This window comes from Silene latifolia, chromosome 2 (genome assembly GCF_048544455.1).
Source record: "Silene latifolia isolate original U9 population chromosome 2, ASM4854445v1, whole genome shotgun sequence".
Classification (NCBI taxonomy): Eukaryota; Viridiplantae; Streptophyta; class Magnoliopsida; order Caryophyllales; family Caryophyllaceae; genus Silene; species Silene latifolia.
The window spans coordinates 80,972,336-80,979,392 of NC_133527.1; the positions used below are offsets into that span (position 1 = coordinate 80,972,336).

The 7,057-nt window shown below is 40.1% G+C and overlaps 1 non-coding gene across 1 annotated transcript; it reads left to right on the plus strand.

Annotated features, from left to right (window-relative positions):
* The first annotated feature begins 5,357 nt into the window (after positions 1-5,357).
* Positions 5,358-5,464, plus strand: LOC141645669 (small nucleolar RNA R71). The gene has a single exon (XR_012545146.1). It is a non-coding gene; the product is annotated as a small nucleolar RNA R71 (small nucleolar RNA).
* Positions 5,465-7,057: the final 1,593 nt, after the last annotated feature.

The window sequence follows — 7,057 nt, forward strand, 5'->3', positions numbered from 1 at the left end:
TCATGTCTCGGATGTGGCGTAGTCGATCAATGTGAACAAGGATAGAACAAACACAATATATACAAAGGAAAAGAACTTGTTTTTCGTTTTTCAATTTTCAAATTTTTATGGTTTTTCGAAATTTTTCAATTTTTTTGGATTTTTGAATAAAAGTTAGGTTAGAATTCCCCATCCCCACACTAATATGGGCATTGTCCTCAATGGCCAAAATGATGAGAAATTATGCAAACATGATGCATGATTTCTACACTAAATGCAAGCTACACTAATCTACACTACATGATGCATGGTTTTTGTTTATGACGGAGAGGATAATTTAGATTACCTCCCGTTGTATATGTATGTACTTCCCCAAACCGAGTTAGACATTATTGCTAATGTCCTAAAGTTGGGTGTAGTTCATGCACACACTATGCAATGCATGAAACTAAATTTGTCCTTTTGGATTTTTAAAAGTTGGGAGCAATAAAATGAGAACACCTCAATGGGGCCGAGGTGTTAGTCCTTTATGGTTCTAGGACTACTCCAACAATGATCAAGATTAATAAAATACAACAAAGAGAGAAGTAGACAAACCTCAAGAGGGTAGGAGCCTCTAAAGCTTGCTAATCTTCCGTCATATCATCACTATCATCATCTTCCTCACTAGAAGTGGACTTATCACCACTTCCCTCTTTACTTTGTTGTTCACCTTGCTCATCATCCTCTTCTCCTTCTTCACTAGCTTCTTCATCAACGCTATCATCAACCTCTTCATCACCGACAACCTCATTATCAACCGGAAACTCACCCCTAGATGCACTCGGAAAGAAGACTTCCCTATCCGCCCAACTAGGCAAAGGACATGAAGGTTCAAGTAGTCCTTGCCTAGCTAAGTGAAGGAGGGGTGGATATTGGGCTAAGTAAGCATCTTGCTGGTCCTTGAAGGCTTGCTTGTGCATCTCTTGCATAAGAAGAGTCATATAATCTTTGCTTGCTTCAACACCTTCGGGCTTGAACTCTTGGTACTTGAAAGAATAGGGTGGTGTGACAATGGAAGAGGAGGGCATTTCAATTTCACCCTTTTGTTGTCGGATAATGTATTCGGCCTCTTTTGAAAGGGGAAGGAGATAGTTGGTCCGGTGGACACTTAAACGACAAATCTTCGAAGGCAAAGTAAAAGATCTAGCCTCACTAGTGAGCCACCCATACTTGGTGTCAAGAGGGTTATGAGAGACCCACTTGTACTTGTTTATCATAGTATCAATATCAATGAGATGACCACCCTTCTTTGCCTTATACTTGCTATCCTTGTTGAAGTTAGGATCAAAGTATTTAGCCAAAAGAGTGACTAGACCTCCATTCATAATGACGGTAGTGCCTTGCTTCCCACAATCAACGTTTAGCCATCTATCCACCAAAAGCCTTAGAGAGTTGAAAGGCTTGGTGAATTCCCTTTCAATGTTCAAGGCCGACTCAAGAAGAACAAAATCGAGTTTGGTGAAATGGTTGGTGTCTTTTCTTGCAATGACGGTGTTCCCTACAACCTTATGCCACACTCTAATGCCCGGATGGTGGACTAATAGAGCGCGACTAGCATGAAAGTTCTCAAATTTCCTTCCGGAAATCGCCTCCCAAAGAGGGTCGGGGTCATATTTGCCAACATTCTTGAAATAACTCGGTGAATCACTAAGACCCAAAGCTTTAACCATTTCCTCAAAGGAGATGCGCCTACTAACATTAGCTAGGCGAAACTCGATGGTTTCCATAGTCTCAACCTTGTTAACTTTCAAAGAACTCAAAAATTCTAAGGTAAGGGAGGGGTATGTCAATTCCTTTGTTGTAAACAATTTCTCCAACCCCATGGCTTTAAAGAAGGCTCTAGTTTGCTCAAGGACACCCAACTTATCTAAGACATCTTCACAAATAAACTTGGTGGATAGAAATGATTTACTAGCAAACTTGGCAAAAGTGTCCCTATGGGATTTGGAAATGAAAATTACCTCCAGATAATTCGAAAGTTGAGCAATTTTCGGAGTGGTAGATGTTGTTGCTTCCATGGGAGGTTGTTGTTGTTGCTCCTCCAAGTTTGGGCTAGCTACCACCATAGCCAATGCTTTCTTTGCTTGAAGACACTTTTGTCTTGATGAGAGTGCCTTTGCCTTTGGTTCCTTTGCCTTTGTTGCTTTTGTTGCTCCCTTAGTCTTTGTCATTGATGAATAAACCAAGAAAAGAGTGAAAAATCTTCAATTTCTAGTGCACCCAAATCGATTTAAAGATGAAAGGCTTTGCCTTTATGAATTCAAAAATTGAGTCAAAGGTTGAAGATTTTGTGCTTGGTTTTGATTGTTGTTGAAAGAGGAGTGATTAATTTGTTGTTAAAAGGATGTTTGGATTTGATTTTAGTGAATGTTGTTGAGGAATCTTGTTTTTGTAATGGAGAGGATGAGGGTTTTGGAGTTATGGGGTTTATGGGTAGTGTTTTGAATGAAGGAATGAGGAAATGAATGTGGGATGGGGTTTATAATAAACCCAAAAAATTTGAAATGCAGGGGGAAGACGGGCGGCTTTCCTTCGGGATGCCCGGATTCTGCCTGTTCTGGGTTGGGAAATTCTCGCCAAAAGACGGGCGGATTCTAGCAAAGACGGGCGGATTTGAAAATGCGGGACGGGCGTCTTTGAGAGAAGACGGGCGGATTCCTTTCCAGGGATTTTTCTTGTTTTTTCTCAGCCAAAAGACGGGCGTCTTCTCTTTCAGGACGGGCGTCTTTATGAAGAGGGGCGGATTCTACTGCAGGACGCCCGAATTCGTTAACAGTCACAAAAATTCAAAAATTCAGCTCAGAAGGACGGGCGTCTTCTGCCCAATATGCCCGGATTATCTGAAGACGGGCGGATTCTCTTGAAACCGCTCGGGTTCTACACCTTTTACCCGGATGCAGTTCCATCCGTGTACCTTGCATATCCCTTGTCATTTTTCATTCTTCAAAATCTCGTGTTCTTCATTGTCGGGGCACTACTAAGGCATGAATAGCCTAGGCAATTGCTATCCCCACACTAAGCTAAAGCAGTACACATCAATTGAAATTATTAGTCCCTCCCTCACTTCTCTCAAACATGGTAATTATCTTGATCAAAGTATAAAAAAAATCCAAAAATGACAAAAATGCAAATTAAGAATTAAAATGCGAGTTAGGGAGTTAAAAATATTTACAAATTGTGGTTTAGGGAGGACTCCACCAAACTCTCATTCTTGATGAGATGTCAAGGGGCATGTCCAAGGTGTTGTTGATGTTGCTCAACACCTTGAAAAAGTAATCAAAAGCTTGTTCATTGTCGTGATAGAGTTCTTCAATAGATCTTTGCCCTTGTTGTCGGTCTTGATCGATAGCATTACCAATGTAGGGATTGAAAATCCCTTCAAACTCATCGTCCCAAAGACCACAAACTTCATCTACTTGATCACTAAAGATCTCTTGGGTTGATAGAGACAACTCTCCCATTATCTTGTTTTGGCCAATGAGGCCATCTTCTTCATTGCTTGACTTTGGTGAGCTTTGCAAGCTCTCTTTGTTACAATTCACTTGCTCTTTGAATGGACCATCTTCCATTTTATTCTACCATTGGAGTTTCGACTTCTTCCTATCATCCTTCCGGCTATAATGATCGATCATAAAACATAGTTCATGTAAACGGGGAGCTCTCATAGTCTTGTTAAGATTGAAAGTTATACTCTCATCTCCCACTTCTAGAGTGAGCTCTCCATGTTTCACATCAATCACCGCACCCACGGTGTGTAAGAAAGGTCTTCCTAGAATGATTGGAATGTTGGAATCTTCTTCCATATCAACAATGACAAAGTCCACCGGGATGAAAAATTTCCCAATTCATACGGGAACATCTTCCCATATCCCTAATGGTGTCTTCGTCGATCTATCGGCCATTTGGAGTGTGATATTGGTGCATTTAAGCTCTCCCATCCCCAACCTTTTACTCACCAAGTACGGCATAACACTCACACTAGCCCCTAGATCACATAAGGCTTTGTTGATCGTGGTGTCGCCAATGTTACACAGTATTGAGAAGCTTCCCGGATCCTTGAGTTTTGGAGGTGAACTCCCTTGAAGTATTGCACTAATCACCTTAGTGAAGGCGATAGTCTCAAGCTTCCGGATCGACTTCTTCTTTGTGAGGATGTCTTTCATGTATTTCGCATAGGCCGGCACGTGATTGATTAATTCCGTGAAAGGAATTTAGACTTCCAAATTCTTCACAATTTCCATAAATTTTCCAAGTTGGTCATCAAATTTGGGCTTGGCTTGACGACTTGGAAAAGGAAGTCTAATCCCAATGTGCTCCTTCTCCCTAACCTTGTCTTCATTTTTCTTTGAAATTTCTTCTTTTGATGATTCTCCATCTTTGGAGTTTTGCACAATTTCTTCCTTATCACTAGCTTCCACAACTTCATCCTCAACTTGCTTCTTCGGTGCTTCATACCTTGTACCACTTCTCAAGTGAATGGCACTAACTGTTTCATGTCATGGGGGATTACTTTGAGGTGGTAATTGCCCCTTTTGTCTTTGTGAGCTTGAAGATGCTAGTTGAGTTAATTGGGTTTCCAACATTTTGGTGTGAGCTAGGATGTTGTTGATGGTGGTTTCCTTTGCTTGACTATCTTTTTGCATTTGAGTGAAAAATTCTTGTTGATTCTTTTGCATTTGAAGGACCGCTTTTTGAACATCAAAACCTTGGTCATTTTGTTGATTGTACGTATTTTGATTTTGGTAACCTTGGTTTTGGTTGTAAAAGGGTCTTTGATTTTGGTTTCTCATGGGAGGTGGGGAGTATGTTGTTTGAGGGTTTTGAACATTTTGGCTTTTGTATGAGAGATTTGGATGGAATTTGGTGTTTTCATTGTAATAGTTAGAATAAGGGGTACCACTCTTGTATTCTTGGAAAGCATTCACTTGTTCATTTGTTCCCCTACATTCACTTGAGTCATGTCCCAAAGTTCCACAATTCTCACATATCCCACTTGGGATTGATGAGGATGCCGTCATGGCATTAACATGATGCTTTGGTGATTTCGAGGCTTCCTCAAGTCTAGCCATAGCTTTTTCAAACTTCAAGTTGATTGTATCAATGTGAGCACTAAGTTGAGCACCCAATTAAGTAACGGAGTCCACTTCATGCTTTCCTCCTCTAGTAGTCTTGCGAGGTCTACTATATTGTGAGTTATGGACCGCCATTTCCTCAATTTTGTTCCAAGTTTGATTGTCATCAACTTCGGTGAACATTCCATTTGATCCCATGTTGAGAATGTTCCTTGAATCTTCATATAGACCGTTCCAAAATTGTTGTACCAAGAACCACTCGCTATTCCATGGTGAGGACATGAGCGACAAATTCCTTTGAACCGCTCCCAAGCTTCATACAAAGATTCTTCATCCCTTTGCTTAAAACCCGTAATTTGAGCTCTTAGCATGTTAGTCTTTTCCGGTGGGTAGAATTTTTTGTAGAAAGCTAGAGCCAACTTTTTCCAAGAATCAATTCCGAGAGTGGCCTTATCAAGGCCCTTCAACCATTGTTTCGCGGTGCCAATTAGAGAAAAAGGAAATAAGACCCATCGAATTTGGTCTTGAGTTACACCGGTTTGAGAAATCGCATCACAATAGTCACAAAAGGTCTCCATATGAGAGTGAGGGTCTTCACTAGGCATCCCCCCAAATTGGCTCATTTCGACTAATTGGATAAATGCGGATTTGGCAATGAAATTTCCGGTTAGATGTTGTGGTGTGGGAGTACCATTGGGTAGGTTCTCCTCGGTGGGTACGGAATGTGATGAAAACTTAGGCATTGTGGGTTGATTTTGTGTTGTATTTTGTGTTGGGTTCTCCTCACCTTCTCTTGCAAAAGGGTTGATGAACTCAATAGTTGGTTGAATATCTACAACCTCACTAATACCTCTCAAATTTCACCTAGCAAGTCTTCTATTGGTTCTCAAAGTTAATTCAATTTCACGATCAAAAGGTAACAAATCACCTTGTGACCTTCTAGACATGCAAAATATCAAACAACTCAAAAACAATTAGAACAAACCTTGAGGAGTTTTACTTCCTCAAGGCAAATAAAGACACAACTAGTAACAATATAAGAAAATCTAAATCAAGATAACACCGTCCCCGGCAACGGCGCCATTTTTGGTCGGACCTACTAAATCTTTTCGGTAACTTGTCGTTGGGAGCACCTAGACCAAAACACAATTTATAGCTTCACAAACAACTCTACAATTAGTAAAGAGGCAAGTAAAGGTCAGATCCCAAGGGACGGGAATTGAAATGAGATTTCTATTGAGACTAGTGGTGTCTTAGAGGTGTCACAATTTGGGTTGATGTAGAAGGTCACTAAACTAAATAGCAATGAAAGTAGATAAGCAAGTTGAATTGAAAGGGTTGTAAACAATTGATAAAAAGCACTAGGGTGTCATGGGGTCATAGGGGATTCATGGGAATTGATCATACAAACATGTTCTCGAATTATAAGCAAGCAATTATTGTTGTGATGGAATGAGTTGGGTTATTTCTTACAATCCTAGGAAAGTTTGGGTCCCGGAGCCGAATCGATTAGATTGTACAACACCTACAAGTCGACTTAGTCTTCCCTACTCAACAACATGCATGGTCTAATGAGACTCGAGTTGGTTTATGTCTTACAAGTCTCATTGAAAAGGTAGGTGATGGGTAAAAAATGCAAGGATTTATAGGCTCGCATTTCATCAAACATAACATGTGCATGAGTTGAGATCAAAACAAGCAAGCAAATAAACCATGAAAGCATATTAATTTAAGCATGAATCATTCCCCATGTTGGTTTCCCCTAATTACCCATTAACCCTAGATATGGAACTACTCACTCATTATCATGTTGAACATACTAGCAAGGTTGTCAATCATACCAACAAAGTGAAACATGATGAATAAATGAAAGTAATTAGCAATAATTAAAGAGGGATTAAGAGAATTATACCTACTAATGATTCTAATAATAAAGCAAAGAATAATAGAAGTACTTGATGCTT